Here is a 16,741-nt window from a genome sequence, read left to right as displayed (position 1 = left end):
AAGACTCACTCTCTGCTACATACGTATGCATGAACAATGTGGGCAACGGAAGTTCCTTCTCTTAAACATACTCACTAGGCATGTGAGTATGAGTTCTGTGTCTTTCTTGACCACCCTGTCTCTCCATGTCTGGTGCATGACAGGAGCTCCACCCCTGCTTGTTAAAGGTGGGAATGAATGAAGGATGGGGATTATAAACAGGTGTTCTTCGCTGTATGCAGAAAAGGCTCAGCCATGGAATGCTTGCCTGGGTGCACCGCATTGACACAGCACTTGCATCCAGGTACCAGGATTCAAGAGGGGGAACAGGACTGAAGGCCCAAGCAGCCATACAGAGTATGTGTGTGTGCACGTGTGCGTGTGTGCACATGTGCTCACATGGGTTTACAGGGAAGGCTCACAGCATATAGTGTGTTCATCTGTGACTGTACAGAAAAGTAATGAAAAGGATCTCTCCTATACAGAGCAGCAAGAAGGAAAGTAGCAGTAAGAAGACTTCCCTCATTTAATCCCCATCTATAAGGGAGTTAAGGAAGCTCACTGGCTTGCATGCTGAGAATGGGAGAGAGGAGAGCACAACAGGCTCCATCTCCTACCCTTTCAGTAGGTGGGGTTCTCTGCATGCAGGGCCATGTCTCTGAGTGTGTCTGGTGTACAAGGATTGGGGACATTTGAGAATTTCACTTGAGCAGAACCTGCACATGCTCGTGCATGCAGACTGGGTAACAAGGAACATATAGATCTACTTCGTTCTTTTGAACAGTGGCCTATTCATCCACAACATTTATGTACAGTGTGTTTATGAGTCCCTACCAGAATGTAGGGTAGCAACCTGTCTATTTTGATCCCTGCTATATCCTTGGTGATGAACATAATACCTGTTGTCTAATAGACACTTGAATATCTGTGGAAGGAAGAGGAGGGAGAGTTGATGTGCAAAAGCTCTGTCCCTTTAAGTGTAGACAAGGCTTCTTCCCTTGGAATTCTTGAAAAGGGACAGTGAGTCAAGGCAGTACTGGCACACAGGCTGAAAGAATGTGAGTGATGCACCAGGTCAGAGGGACCACTCTGTGAGGACATGTCTCTGTGGATGTAACCAAGTCAGGCCCTTTCTCTTGCACACAGCATATTTATGTGTGATTGTACTGAGGTTTAGTAGATTCTCCAACATGTATCTGTACCCCACCCACCCTGTACCCCACCCACCCTCAGGACATGCAGATATAATGAATGAGAAGGAGTCCATTCTCCTCCCTGAACTGTACACTCCATGAAGGTAGGGAACCAGATATGGCTCATTCTCCTGTGGGCCAACTGCCCAGGACAGCATCTGCAATAGAGTAGGTAGGTACTCAACAAATAGTCATAGAAAGGATGGAAGGAGGAGGTAGAAGTGTTCTGTCCTATGCGAAGATGTCACTCCCCCTTGCAGAATCCTTGCCTGGGTGCACTGCATTCAGAAAGCACTCTCACCCAGGTAGCAAGGATTAGAGAGGGGGAACCAGGACAGAAGATTCCAGTACCTGTACACCTCACATGTGCATCTAACAAGAAGGCTTGCTGTTCTTGCCTAGTGCACTAACCTTGCATTGAACTAAAGTAGAGAGAAGTTGCTTCGACAAGTATCAGGCTGGGTGCAGTGGCTCACACCTATAATCCCAACACTTTGGGAGGCTAAGGCTGGTGGACTGCTTGAGCCTAGGAGTTTGAGACCAGCTTGGGCAACATAGTGAGACCCCATCTCTACAAAAAATAAACACAAATTAGCCAGGCATGGTGGCACAAGCCTGTGGTCCCAGCTACTTGAGAGGCTGAGGTGGGAGGATCGCTTGAGCCCAGGTGGTTGAGGCTGCAGTGAACTGTGATGGTGCCAGTGCACTCCAGCCTGAGCAACAGAGCAATACTCCATCAAAAAAGAAAGAAAAGAAAAGAGAGAAGAAAAGAAAGGAAAGGAAAGGAAGGAAAGAAAGGAAAGAAAGAAAAGAAAGAAAAAGAAAGAAAAGAAGGAAGGAAGGAAAGAAGGAAAAAACAAGAAACAAGTATCAATGTGACAGCAGGAATGAGAAGACTCACACTTATGGGTGGGTTAAGGTGGGAAGAGGGTAGATAAGAAGTTCCCTATGTGGCCCACTCACCCTCAGTATATGCAGGGGCAATGAGTGGTGACAAAGTCCATTCTCCTCTCAGGCTATAATATCCAGGAAGGCAGGGGCGAAGTCTGCCTTGTTCATTTCTCTGTGTCCAATGCCCATCATGGTGCCCAATACATATTATTTGTGGAAGGAAAGAATGAATGAGGGTCAGAGAGCAGGCAGGCAAGCAGCAAGCAGCTGAGAGGTGACATACAGATCTTCTGTTCTCCACGCAGAGGGGGCTCACCCTCTCAGAATCCTTGCCCGGGTGCATTGCATTCAGAAAGCACTCTCACCCAGGGACAAAGGATTAGAGAGGAAGAGCAGAGCAGAAGACTCAGGCACCTGCACCCTGCATGTATATCTCCATATATATTTGACTTTCATGGTCCCATTCCTGCAAAGTATCTCTGTGTGCATTTGCTAAGACAGATGCCTCTCCTCAGGGATAGCATATGTATTCATCCCCCTGCACAAGGCCACATGGACATGCCCTCTCAGACAAAACCTCAGACTAGAATGAAAGATATGAGTGGCATCTTTTTCAGATCACACTTGAGGGTCTGCAGGTGCTGGATGTATTTGGGGCCTAGCAAGGAGGTTGGGACAAACTGTGTATGTGGGCACACATGTACATGCACATGTTGGAAGATGGTACAGAAAATTGGGATACTTTATTCTCTTCTGTTTCTCTGGTAAACTATAAGCTCACTGAGAGCAAAGACTGGCTGTGCAAGTCTCATCACCCAATGTGTGTTTCCCCATTACAGTATCTGACACATAGTAAGCTGGGAGTAAACAGAAAGCTCATGCTCTCAAAGAGGTGTAAGCTTGTCCAGGGCAATGATGAAGTTCATTCTCCCACAGGTGCCCTCTACAGAGCCCAGGGACCTTAGCTGTCTTATTTACCATTGTATCTCCACCACCCAGTGCAGGATCTGGCACCACATAGCAAACACAAACATGTGAAAGAAGGGGACAGGTTGTTGGTCCTTCTACATGCAGACAAGGCTCAGCCTCTTTGAATCCTTGAATAGGTGTGTTGCACTGAAATAGCACTCACACCTAGGTTCCAAGGATTCAAGAGGGGGAGCAGACAAGAAGGCTCTGACACCTGCCCTTTTTGTGTGTTTGTATGTGTGCATGTGTAGCTATAACCAAGTCTCACTCTCATGTATATACAGTGTCATTTACTAGGGACTTTACAGAAAGGCAGATAATCTTTTCTCCTGCAGAGTTCCATGTGAGATCAGAGAAGATTCATGCTTTTGTGTATGTTTGTGGGTGACAGTGGTAATGAGAAGTCCACTCTGTGGCCCACCCACTCTCAGGGCATGTAGGTGTAATGGCTGATGAGGAATTCCATTCTTCTTCCTCAACTGTAGCTCCATGAGGGTAGGGACCAAGCATGTCTTGTTAGCAACTGTATGCTCATTACTCAACTTAGTATCATATACAGAAAAGGTGGTCAATAAATACTTGTGGAATGGATGATAGGAGGACAGAAAGACGCTCTGTCCTACACGAAGATGAAGCTCTCGCGCTCAGAATCCTTGCCCAGGTGCATTGCATTCAGACAGCACTCTCACCCAGGTAGCAAGGATTAGAGAGGGGGAGCAGAACACAAAGCCCTGTGAGTGTTCAGTGAGAGGGCTCATTCTTCTTCACACAAGGTACTTACTTGTGATGATATAGAAGTAAAGAGAACGGTTCTTGAGCTTTGCATTAAAGATGTCTAGTTAAACACACATTTTGTCTGTTCTCTCAGATAGTAACAACAAAAAAGTATAAACCTATAAAGATAAAGAGACTGGGAGGAGAGAGGAGTGTGAAAGGGAGGAAAGAGAGAATGAATATAACGCCAAAGCTCATGATCCCGCAAATGCTTTGTGTGGCTATGCAACAAGAAGGCAGTACGGTTTAGCACAGTTGTTCTCTAACATGCACCAGAATCATCTGAAGACCTGGGTAATATACAGGTTACAGAGGTTTCTGACTTGGTGAGTCTGGGGTGAGACCCAAGAATTTGCATTTCTAACAAGTTCTCAGGTGATACTGATGCTACTGGTCCAGGGACTACACTGGGAGAATCACTAATGTAGTGGAAAAACCAGGCACTTTGGTATCTACGAACCTTGGTTCAAATGCACGCTCTACCACATATTAGCCTAGAGAATCGACCTGATTTTCCCAAGGTCAAGTTAAACACTTTTGAAGAATGAGGACAATTTAAAGCCTACCTCTTAAATGGTGTCAAGAAAATGAAATAAAGTATAGTACCTGGCACACAGCTGTCAATATTTTTACCTCTTACTCTCTATTTTTATGTATATATGTGTTTGAATGAATGTGCATTTTTAAGGGGGATGGTGAAACTCCTGCATGCAAGGGACAGGTGAGAGAGAAGAGGTCCGAGTATCTGTGAGTGTGAGTGCCTGCACAAGGGGATACACAGATTCATCCTCTTAAATTCCTCACGTGTGAGTTGATGAGGTTCTCCTTCAATCTCCCTAGGTCAACAAAGTTCACGCCCCTTCACATAAGGGATATGAAGGAAAACATCAGAAGTTCCACTCTGTGTGTGTGTGTGTGTGTGTGTGTGTGTGTGTGTGTGTGACAGAGAGAGAGAGAAAGAGAGAAAGAGAGAGAGAGAGAGAGAAAGAGAGAGAGAGAGAGACAGAAAATGAGTAAAGATGGGGGCATCTGGCCCTGTGAGTATAAATCAAAAAGGCTCCTTTCTCTCCTGTCCCTGTATGCTCACATGTCTGCATATGCTGGGCACCCAGCCACATGTGGGCCTCCCTTGCATGCTCATTCTCCTGTATGCCTTGCTTGTGCACATGTGCATATACGAGTATTTGTGTATCTGTGATTGTGAGAGAGAACATTAACAAGGAAGTGCATCTTCATTCAACAGCTACCTAAGGGAAGAATGCCGAGACAGCTCACTGCCCTTTCTGGGAGGGCAAAGAGAGTAGAGTTAGGGCAGGAAGGAACCACCCACTGCTTACCTGATCAGTGGGACTCCGTGTATACAGGTCTACATCCCTAGATGCCTGACCATCCTGGGGGACAAGGTGGGGTGCTTGGGGGGTGGGAACTAAAGTAAATTCATTCTCCAGTATCCCCAGCATGTGTGCAAACCTGCACAGTGAGTACAAATGAGCTTTATCCTCCTATATGTGCTAGCTAGGCAGTACACTCAGGGGACCGTGGCTGTCCTGTTCTCTTCTGGCTCCCTACAGGAGTAAATAATACTGGCAGGCAGCAGGAGAGGTAGGCGATATACAAGGGCTCTGTCCTTCCATCTGCAGCTAAGGCTCACCCCATCTGAATCCCTGCCAAGGTGCATTGCACGTGGAGAGCACTAGTACCAGTATCAAGGATTAAAGAGAAGGAGCAAATGAGAAGGCTCAGGCACCTGTACCCCAAGGATAGCATGGGAGTTAGGAAAGAAAAAGCTCCCCTTTTCCAGCCCCTTGAACACATGAAGGCAGGCTGAATGGGAATGATGAACTGTGTTCTCTGGCACAAGCTCACCCCACAGTAAAACCAGGGTCCCTGATGCTCTTGCCACTATTGGATCCCCAAATCCAACAGGCATTCAAAAAGCTCTCTGAAAGGAACTAGGAGAGGTGACAGGCACTCTCTGCTCTGTGCATAACATACCATCTGTGAGTCCTAGCCCAGGTGTACTGCACTGGGACAGCACTTGCATGCGGATGCTACAGATTAAAGAGGCAGTGTCAGCATATGTACCCAACTCATATGTGACAAAGAGGGAAGAGAGGGCTCAGTCTCCTACTCCTCTTTCTCTCACACTTCACATGCAATGTATCAGTAAACTCAACTGGCTGTAACTTTAAAATATATCCATATCTAACCACTTTTTACTACCTTCACCACGATCACCCTGATGTAGGCCTCCATCCATCTCTCAACTGAATTATTTCAATGGCCTCCTAACTGGTCTCCCAGTTTCTGCACTTTCTCCTCCTATTTGCCATACAACAGTCAGAACCATACTTGTGAAGCAAAGACACAGAAAACTGTAATCCTGATTTTGAATCAGAAGTATAATGGAATCATGATGTATTTATCTAGAAACAAGAAAACACAAAAACAAAACATTTTTCTGTTCTGATCATTGTAGAAGCCTAAATACAATGACCAATCCAGAGGCAAATATGGTCTTTAAATATCATGTCTGACTAAAAGAAACCAGGGCTTCTTGAAGACATGGCAGATTCCAGGCCTGGGGAAGGTATCTGCGATGAGCTTTGTACATTTTTTTCATCTCTGAAAGCGGAGAAGCTATCAGATAACTACAGAGGCATGTCAAAAGGACTGAGGAACCAATTTGAAGAAGCTCCTACTGGCTAAAGATGGGGCACTGGAGCTTCACTGAAGGCAAGAACTGCAATGGATTAAAAGTCCAAATATATTTAAATCTATGAGTTTATTATAATAGTTTTTTTAAAAAATCCTCTTTAGAGTAAGCTAGTGAACCAACTCATTATTCTGAGTACTGATAAATAAAGAGAACCAAACATTTATCCTATCTTGCCTATAAAGACGGCAACAGTGGGTGATCAAATAGCAGATGAAGGGAAGTTTTTCTTTATAGAAGTATTCCAGCTAATAAATCAAGAGAATAATGGGATTAGAATAAAATCATTTTGCAACCCCTAATGAAATAACGGCTCTAAGAATTGAGCATCGGTGGCAACTAACATCACAGAAACATGATCATCAGTTATTTTGTGCCTCTTAATGGAAGTAGTTCTGCTCCCCCTTCCTCAAAATTAAGCCTGAATTTGATCAGGCTTCCAGATGCAACTATCAGTTTACAGGAAATACAAACAAGGAGAAGGAACATGTAAACTACATCACAGGGATGTGATCACAAAAATCCAGACTATGCAAAACTGTATAGGATGAATGGCCCACTTTCTTCCAACAAATAAATTATAAGGAAAGAAAAAATATAGATGGAAGGGAAAGATATAATTCAAAGGGACTTAAGATACATATCAACCAAATGCAATGCATGGACCTTATCTGGATCCTAATTTATGATATTTCTGAGACAAGTGGAAATGGGAACAACAGATATGTGATGATATTAAAAAATTGTTGGCAATTTTTTTTCTTTTTGAGATGAAGCCTCGCTCTTGTCACCCAGGCTGGAGTGCAGTGGCGCGATCTTGGCTCACTGCAACCTCCGCCTCCCGGGTTCAAGCGATTCTCCTGCCTCAGCCTCCCGAGTAGCTGGGATTACAGGCACCTGCCACCAGGCCTGACTAATTTTTGTATTTTTAGTAGAGACGGGGTTTCACCATGTTGGCCAGGCTGGTCTTGAATTCCTAACCTCAGGTGATCTGCCTACCTTAGCCTCCCACAAAGTGCTGAGATTACAGGCATGAGCCCCTGTGCCTGGATGGTAATTATTTTTAAATGTGATAATGGTATGATTTTTTTTTAAAGAGGCCTTAGATTTTAGAGATACATAGTAATTATCAGCTTTCCCCTTTTTCCATTGTAACGTACTACTTCCCAGCCCTATGCTTCTGCCACAATGGCTCTTTGTTGTTCCTAGAACACAGTAGGCCTTTCCTGACTACCCTATTTGATATCGAAACTTCTCCACCACCATCTATGCTGTAACTACCCCCACCCACTCCTTGTCCCCTTTTCCTGCCTTATTATTCTCCAGAGCACTTATCACCAATTGGCACACTATGTATTACTTACTTATTTTGTTCACTACCTGCCTCCCCTCACTAGGGCAGGGATTCTTGTCTTTTGGTCACTGGTGTATCCCTGGTGCATAGGGGAGTACCCAACACACAGTAGCTGCTCGATAAATATTTGCTGAATGAATGAGTGGCTCACCAAATGAATCGGCTGCAAATCCTGGGTCTGGGGAGATAACAGAGAAAACTCACACTCTGACTCATATCTACATGAGTGTCTAAGAAGACAGATCTTCACACACCCTCTTGAGCAAACAAGTGTGCATATGGAAAGGCATGGCACAGTGAGTGGATTCTACTTTCTGAACCCAAAATGTGTGTGCATATTACATCTTTGCATATGGTTATGATATAGACACAATTTTCCTCACAAACTGGGTTTGTGAGAATTAGCTAGAAGACTCCCTTTTCATCATGCCCCATGTACAGGAGTCCGGAGAAGGTTCTCTCTCCTCCTCTAGGTGCCGCTAAGACAGAACCAGGTCAAAAGACCCCCCTTCCTTCTAGGCTGTGCCTATCCCTGAGTATGAGGGGCTGCACCATGTACAAGAGAAAGCTAAGAGAAGTCTCCCTCTCCTGCAGGATCCATGTAAGACTGAGATGGGAGAAAGGACACGGCTGAGAGTCATTCTCCTTCCCACCACCTGGGTGTGTGTTTTTCTTTTGGTGAAGGAGTGCGTATGTGTATGTACACATGCACAAGAGAGCAAGGAAAGCTGAGGCTCGCCATCCTGCAAACCCTGCATGTGGGAGGGGTTTTCAGAAAGCTCACCCTCCACCATGCAAGGGATGTGAGAGAGGGAGCAGGGAAGGGCTTGCTCTCTTGGCACGACATATGGGTATGCTCTAGGAGGCAAGAGGCACTGGCCTGGAGGGTGCAAGTGGGCAGCAAGATAGCCACAGGAGTGCTGATGGGTAAACTAGGAGCAGTGGCCATGGAAGCAGGACAGTCATCCAGATGGGATGGTTGGTAACAGTGTACCCCACATACAGAGCACGTAAGAGAGGGTCTACCTCCCTTTGGTGTACCTGTCCATGTGCTCATGCCTATGCACTGGAGAGGGAAGAGAAGGCTCGCTCTTCTGCAAGCCTTGGGTGTGGGAGGGTAATTAAGATGCCAACGGTCCTACACTCAAGGCATGGAGGAGAGAAAGCAAGTCGGGAGGTCTGCTCTCCTGTATACTGTGTGCATGCGTATCCCAGATGCCTTGGACTTCTATGACTGTGCCCCAGACATGCTGTAATGAGAAGGTGTGCTTGTGTACATTCACATATGTACCTTCAGAAATGTTCACTATCTACAACATATTTGTTTTCCTTCCTTCTTTCTTTTCCTTTATTTTTATTCCTAACACCAGTATAGTATTTACATTTGCAGAGCACTGTTTTAAGTGCTTTTCACACATAGCTCATTTATTCTCATAAAATATCCATGAGGTGATCATTATCCCTATTTTACAGATGAAATAACACACATACAAGAACAGATGGTAAGAAAGCTTAGAATCTGGCATGCAGGTCATTAGAAAGAGGACTCAAAAAAGAAGGCTCAAGCTCTCAGCCACCAACCACTTTGTGTCCACACACACACCACACACACACACACACACACACAGAGAGAGAGAGAGAGAGAGACAGAGACAGAGACAGAGACAGAGAGACAGACAGACAGACAGACGCAAGAGAACTTGCACTTGTCAGCCCAGGGAAAAGCTGGATTAGTGTGGAAATAATAGAGGAAGTGAGAAGTATGAGAAGTGGCTGTGTGGTCAGATTAGACATGTATTTTGAAAGTAGAGCCAACAAGATTTGACAGCAGTTTGTATTTGGAGAATGGAGGGGAAAAAGTGTCAAAGATGAATCCAAAACCTTTAGCCTATTAAAATTCTCCATATCCTTGGCATATGCAATTGGGAAATGCTGTTTGCTGAGTTGGAGAACACAGAGGGAGGAGTAGGCCTTTTGAGAGAGGGGGAGGAAAACCAGGACCTCAGCTTTGGATGTGTTAAAGTTTTGAGATATTTATTAGACATCCGGGGCAGATGTCCAGTACATAGTTGGACATAGGCATCTGGAATTCAGGAGAGAAGTCCAGGCTGGAAATACAAACACAGAAATCATCCACATAAAATGGTACTTAGAGTTGCAAGACAAGATGAGAACAGCTGAGGACTAATGAGAAGTTAAAAAAAAAAAGAAGTCTGAAGACTAAGCCCTATATCTCTTTAATACTTAGAATTCAGGAAGAGGAGGAGAAACCATCAAGAGACTGAGAAAGAGAGGCTTGTGAGGTAAGAAGACAACCTCATGAGTGTGGAATCCTGGAAAGCAGGTAGAGTCTCAAGGCAGAGGGAGTGATCAACTGTGTGTTGATCTGTCAAGTAAGATGACAACATTGCCCAGTAAATTGGGAAATGTGAAGGACACTGGGGACCTTGACCAGGGTCATTTAAGTGCTGCAGGTTACAGTTTTACATGGAGGGTTTTCAAGAGTAAATGGGACTAACATTTAAGTCTTTAATCCATCTTGAATTAATTTTTGTATAAGGTGTAAGGAAGGGATCCAAGGACAGAAAACCAAACACCGCATGTTCTCACTCATAGGTGGGAATTGAACAATGAGAACACTTGGACACAGGAAGGGAAACATCACACATCGGGGCCTGTCATGGGGTGGGGGGAGGGGGGAGGGATAGCATTAGGAGATATACCTAATGTAAATGACAAGTTAACGGGTGCAGCACACCAACATGGCACATGTATGCATATGTAACAAACCTGCATGTTGTGCACATGTACCCTAGAACTTAAAGTATACATTTTAAAAAAAGAGTAAATGGGAGAAATAGAAGTAGAGATGGAGTACAATCAGCTCCTTCAAAAAAAATTTTTTTTTTCTGTAAAGAGGAACAGAGAAATGAGTAGAAACTGGAGGAGCTTTTTGGGTAGAGAAGGTAGTGCTTTTTAATTTTTAAAATTATTTTTAGACAGGATATGTGGCAGCACATCTAGATATTGGTACAAACACTCCAGTATACAAAGAACAGTTGATGATGCAGTAAGGAGAGGGGGATCAATTGCAGGAGCAGTGTCACTGAATAGGTGACAGGGGTTGAAATCTAGTATACAAGTGGAGGAACTGGTCCTGGCTACATGTGCCAGTAATTCATCTACCATAATGGGGAGGAGCTGACACTTAGGGACATGTGCAGGTAATGGAGGAGAGGTCAGAGGAACTTCGGAGGGTCCCTTCTGATGGCTTCCATTTTCTCAAGGAAGAAGAAAGCAAAGTCAGCAGCTGAGAGTGAGGAGGAAGGAAGGGAGGTGACACTGCAGATTTGAGGAAAGGAAAGAATTATGAAACAGTCATCCAAGGCAGTACTTCCCAAACATTTTCAAATAATGGGACCAAGCAGCTTAGGTGTGAGTTTTCTTCTATGGAGAATCAGTTGCTCCAGGCAAAGCATACGGATTAAGGAAGTTTATTACATGTTAATCCCAATACATGCGTCGCCTCCTTCAGAGCTTATTACAAACCTATATGGTTGGCACAATTAGTTATCTCATTTTCATGTTGTGGAAATTGAGACACAAGATAAGTCACTTGTCTAGGATCACAAAGCTCATTACAGATCACGCCAGGATTCTACCACAGGTAATCTGACTACCAAGACAGTGGGCCTAACCACTGAACCCTAAAGCTGTGTGTACCCACATGTGTATGAGAACTGAAAATGATAAGGACCCACTTTCTGGCACATCCTTGGCACACACATGTGAGATGAGGGAGGAAAAGGAAGAGAGAAAGAGCAAGGATGGAGAATAAGGAGGCTCAAGCTCCTATCATAAATGTGTGTGGGGGCATGCACAGAAAAGGAGTAATAAGGTAGCTGACACAGTGGTTCACACGCCACTGTGGCCCAGCCAGTGTGTGCATTGGGAGGTTGTAATAACCTCCCATTTGGGAGGTCAGTTTTATTTTAGGTTAAGCCATGCGTGGGGTAGGAGAGTGGCAGCAATAGAAGGCTCACAGTCCTGCGATGCTGGATGCAATGGGGCAACTCAGGTGTCTCCCTTACATGCATACCATGAGTGTGTGCACATGAGAGAAAGAAAGAGAAAAGCAGGATTAGAGAGAGAGGCTGCAAGCAGGAGGCGGATGGGGAAACCCACAGTCCAACAGGTTTGGGGAAGCATATTTAAAATAAAAAGCTCACTGTAGTTCTGTGTGGTCAAGGTGGGATGGGATAGCTTGAGAGGCTTGCACCCCTGCATGGGGCAGGAGAGCTGGGGGAGTGGAGAGCAGAGACAGGGCAGATATAGGAAGAATGCTCACTGATGAATCCTAGCAAATTTGTAAAATATCATAAATTTCATACTATTTTTACAATGTAAATAATTGTCATTCAAACAATGCTCCACAACCTTTAAAACAAGTAAAAAAAAAGGGGGGGGCTTTTAATGTACAGACTAAGAAAGCAAATGTATTCGTTGTAGCACAATTCTCATATTCTATTCCACAGGTATCAGCTGCTTGACAACACCAACTATAGTGAAAAGAGCCAAATATGTGTTCACATTGACACTTTTTCTTTAGTCTTTAAACTTGCTGGCCAACAGAGTATAGCTTAGAAACTGCCCACCATCCTTAATGGATCAACTGCCATTTCTGAACTTATTTTTCCCCTCAGCTAAAAGGGGCAGATTATTTTTTTTATTCCTCAACACATCTACCATACAAAGCAAACACTAACAGGCCGAAGGATTCATCTCCCTCGTGGTGTACATGTGTGTACACATGTGAAGGCACATGTGCCTGTGCCAGAGCCAGTTTTTTTAGGCCCACTATCCTTCAAATACTTCAACTCAGCAAGTTAAAAAAAAAAAAAAGCAAAGTCCACTCTCCAATAATGCATGCTTGTGGGAAGAGCACTAAGAAGGCATGCTGGGTTTAAGAGGCAGGGCACAGTTCAGAAAGCTTGCACATCTGTAAACCTCATGTGTGGGAGGGAACTGAGACAGCTCACACCCCAATGTGTGAGGCATGTGAGACAAACAGGTAAGGAGTCACCTCCTCTCTCCCTCACAGACAGAGGATGTACACAGACGTAGGTCTAAGGAGGCGTGGGGTGATCAGGAGCCTCATCCTCTTGTACTCCTGTGTGCATCATCTGTGTCGGGGGTGGGGAGGGTGTCCCATAATAATGCTCACTCTTGCCAACAAGGCCTGTAAGAAGGGCAGTAAACAATCTCGACTCTGGATGCTGGGTGAAAAAAAGCAAGGGGGCACATAGCCTATGGCGGGGGGGTGGCACTAGAAAATTCACTCTCCTGTAAGTTGTGTATATAAGAGTGGAATTAAAAAACACACACACTACCATTCAAGGCAAATGGGAGGGTGAACACATCAGATGTCTCAGACTGTGTGTGTGTGTGTGTCTGTGTGTGTGTGTGTAAAAGACTCAAGCCAGCAAACCCTTTGCAGTGTCATGCATGGGTGAAGGAGAGAAATAACAAGAAGGCAAGACAGCTTGCTCTCCCACAGACCCCACAAATAGGAATGGGATCAGGAAAGCTCTCTCTCCTACAGTCAAGACATATAGACGAGTGGTGGAGTCAGCAGGTTCTTCTTTCTGGCACTCTGAGTGTGAGAGGGAAGGAGGGAGGGAGAGAAGTAGAGAAGGCACATTAAGGTTCATTTGCCTGCAAACTTAAAATGTGGGAGGGGGATTGTGAAAATCCACACTCTGACACTTTGGGCCCGAAACGTACCAAGCAGGTCAGAAAGCAGGCGTGCTGCAGGCCTGAGGTAGAAGGCTTGTTTATCTGCACATTTTGTGTGGATCTGCTCAAAAGGAGGCTCACTTTGCAGCACTACGTCTATGTGGGTGCCCACAAAATGGCAGGAGCAGAGGGGGTGGTGAGAGAGTAAGTGAGAAGGGTCCAGTGACCGTACCCCATTAAGTATATATTCCTGTGCATGTATGAGCAGGAATATGCAAACAGGAAATGGGGCTCAGGCTGCCATACACCTTCTACACCTGTGTCGTTTGAGCAGTACAGTATAGTCTCAGCTTTGGAATGCCTGGTTCTGCCATTAACAGCTGTGCCTAATCTCCCTATGCCTGCATTTCATCATCTGTAAAATGGGGAGGGCGGGAGTCCCTGATTCTTAGGGTTGTTGCAAGGATTAACCAGGACACTATGACCAGTGCTGAGCTCAGTGTCTGGACACTGCCAGTGCCAAATGTTTACTATCTTTGTTAGCATCAGCAACAGCAAAATGGGCCTCTCTAGGGAAATATCACTCAAAGATCCTCATGAATGCCCCTGACCCCAACTGTTTAGCTTCTCCCTTGTCTGGGGCCAGAAAGGAACTGCTAAAGAGTAGTGAGTTCCAGACTTTATGTTCAACAACTTGGGGCTAAGGGTAAAAGAAAGAGAGAACTAGGGAGATAGACACAGATGGGATCTTCAACAAAAAAATGTTTATTATTGGCCAGGCATGGTGGCTCATGCCTGTAATCCCAGCACTTTGGGAGGCTGAGGCAAGATGATCACTTGAGCCAGGAGTTTGAGCCCAGTCTGGGTAACATAGTGAGACCCCATCTCTACAAAAAAAAAAAAAAAAGGCCGGGCATAGTAGCACACATCTGTAGTGTCAGCTACTCAGGAGGCTGAGGTAGGAGGATTGCTTGGGCCCAGGAGATCAAGACTGCAGTGAGCTATGACTGCACCACTGCACTCCAGCCTGGGCAATGGAGTGAGACCCTGTCTCAAAAAAACAAGAGTTTATTATTATTTGGAAGTAAAGAAGAAGGTAACAAAATGGATTGAAAACTGGGAAGACTGAATGTATGAGGTCAGGAGGTGAGGAGGTATTGAGGTAAGGTGTGAAGGGTGGGAACTTACAACAGGGACAAGTGGGGGGCAAGATAATAAAGGTATGACTTTGACATCTCTGGTGGAAACACTGCTGATCAGCAGAATGAGCTAGATAAATAACTCCTGAAAAATCCTGAAATAATGGTGTATTCAATGACTTCTGGAGTCAGAAAAACCCTAAAAGAGAGACACACATTTGGGGCTTGATAGGAATAATGTGATTGCTGTCCTCAAGGAGCTTCAAGGGTCTACATCAAGTAAGAGTCCTATGAAAAGTTCTCTGAGATACATCTTAACTCTGACACTGTATGATACAATGAGGACAGAATTAAGCCAGATAAAATGAAAATGCTGAACTACTGATACAAGGCAGTGATGCAAAATGCAAGAATTTAGAGAGGGGGAGGCACTGCTATAGATAAGATGGGTTGGAGTGAAGAGTGACCAAAGGGGATGGAAAAGACAAACACAGATCAGGAGGAGGAGGAGGTAGAGAAAGGTATTTCAGAAGCTAAGGAGAATATGTAAAGTTACTACCTAAGGAGGCCACAAAGAAACCAGTTTGGCTGGAGTGGAGAGTTCTGACAGAGAGAAGAGGGTGAATAAGGTCAAGGCCATGCTTTGGTCCTTAAATGCTGCAATAATAATAATGAGGTGGACTATCAGTGTGGTGAGCAACCTCTTAGGAGAGGGAATTTTAGGTGGCCCACCAATGTTGTTCCTCTTACTTAATGTGTCCATTTGACTGTGAAGAGGAATACATTAAAACTAACCCTGACTCATGTTTGCATGGAGTTTATTGCTTGCAGTGAGGCTACATGTTTTAAAATACATGTTTTAATATTTAAAATGAGCTGATTTAAAAGAAGATAACAAGTCCAGATGGACATGAAGACTGTGAAGACAGTAACGCATATCATGGGGTTCGATGCTGCAAAACAGAGCTACAGGCAATGGGCAGTTACCAAAGTTTTATAAGTTGGAAAGTAAAATGCTTCTTCAGGAAGTTTAGTCTAGCAGCAAGTGGAAATATGGATTTGCACCAGGGAAATCAATTTAAAAGCTCAGCTCTCACAACTGACAGATGAGAGAGTTCAGGAGGGCCTGAACTAGGCTGAGTAGAGGTGAGAACAGAAAGGAAGTGATGGGGTGTGGAGTGAGGAGTGATTCAATAGATTTCAAGAGCAGAAACTGGTAATTCATCCTATGTGGTGTTTTATGAAGATGAATCTTACACAGTCTTCGGCACAAGGGTTGAATGAGTATGACAGCTGAGCTGATAGATGAGATAAGCACAAGGGACACTTTGAACAATCTACAGAACTTGGGTAATCAAGCTTGGGCATGATTATGTCAGAAAATGCCAAGGATTCCAGCATTAACACAGAGATAGATAATGGCTTAGGCCAAGACTTAGGTATCTGGAGTCTTAGCACCCTTCACTGAAATGGCCACACTGTATTGCAAAGCACTAAACAACAGAATGCCATATGCCACGTGGATAACAAGGCATTTATTATGCTACTCTTCATCCTGGGCAAGCTACCTATCCTGTGCTGGTGCTCCTAATATGAAACTCTCATATTTCCCAACCCCTCCAGCTCTAAAGCCAGTACATAACACATGATAAAACTGGCAGTTGAATGAATTTTACTTTATTGCTCAAGGGAAATTTAAACAAAAATGACAACTTGGAAGGACTTTACTTATGAGCTCAAGTCCCCTGTAAAAATAGACACAGTTACACTATTCATTTGCTACATAAACTTATTACGTCTTACCATTTGGTAGATTGGCAGAATGAATAGGTTCATTATCTCTTCATTGATGCTTTTCTTAGGAGCTGTCAAGCCTTTACACTCTACATTTCCTCCAAGAACCCACTCTAAGAATGTCTCTGCTATGACTCGCTCACATAGCACTTAGACACATCCTGCCTTGCATTCCAGTTACTTGCACTGTGCTTTA

The 16,741-nt window shown here is 44.5% G+C and overlaps 1 protein-coding gene and 6 non-coding genes across 8 annotated transcripts in view; all 7 read right to left on the bottom strand.

Annotated features, from left to right (window-relative positions):
• Positions 1 to 16,741, bottom strand: part of CLCN5 (chloride voltage-gated channel 5) — a 162,014-nt gene that overhangs the window by 74,614 nt on the left and 70,659 nt on the right. The window lies entirely within an intron of this gene.
• MIR500-2 (microRNA mir-500-2) lies at positions 1,422 to 1,500 on the bottom strand. The gene has a single exon (NR_036021.1). It is a non-coding gene; the product is annotated as a microRNA mir-500-2 (primary transcript).
• MIR501 (microRNA mir-501) lies at positions 2,374 to 2,456 on the bottom strand. Its single transcript, NR_035828.1, has one exon. It is a non-coding gene; the product is annotated as a microRNA mir-501 (primary transcript).
• MIR362 (microRNA mir-362) lies at positions 3,153 to 3,216 on the bottom strand. The gene has a single exon (NR_035767.1). It is a non-coding gene; the product is annotated as a microRNA mir-362 (primary transcript).
• On the bottom strand, positions 3,667 to 3,749 carry MIR500-1 (microRNA mir-500-1). The gene has a single exon (NR_035827.1). It is a non-coding gene; the product is annotated as a microRNA mir-500-1 (primary transcript).
• MIR188 (microRNA mir-188) lies at positions 8,609 to 8,694 on the bottom strand. The gene is given in 1 exon segment (NR_031989.1): positions 8,609 to 8,694. It is a non-coding gene; the product is annotated as a microRNA mir-188 (primary transcript).
• Positions 8,959 to 9,048, bottom strand: MIR532 (microRNA mir-532). The gene has a single exon (NR_035873.1). It is a non-coding gene; the product is annotated as a microRNA mir-532 (primary transcript).

Source organism: Pan troglodytes, chromosome X (assembly GCF_028858775.2).
Source record: "Pan troglodytes isolate AG18354 chromosome X, NHGRI_mPanTro3-v2.0_pri, whole genome shotgun sequence".
Classification (NCBI taxonomy): Eukaryota; Metazoa; Chordata; class Mammalia; order Primates; family Hominidae; genus Pan; species Pan troglodytes.
The sequence above is the reverse complement of the archived record's forward strand: the minus strand, read 5'-3'. Positions and strand labels throughout refer to the sequence as shown.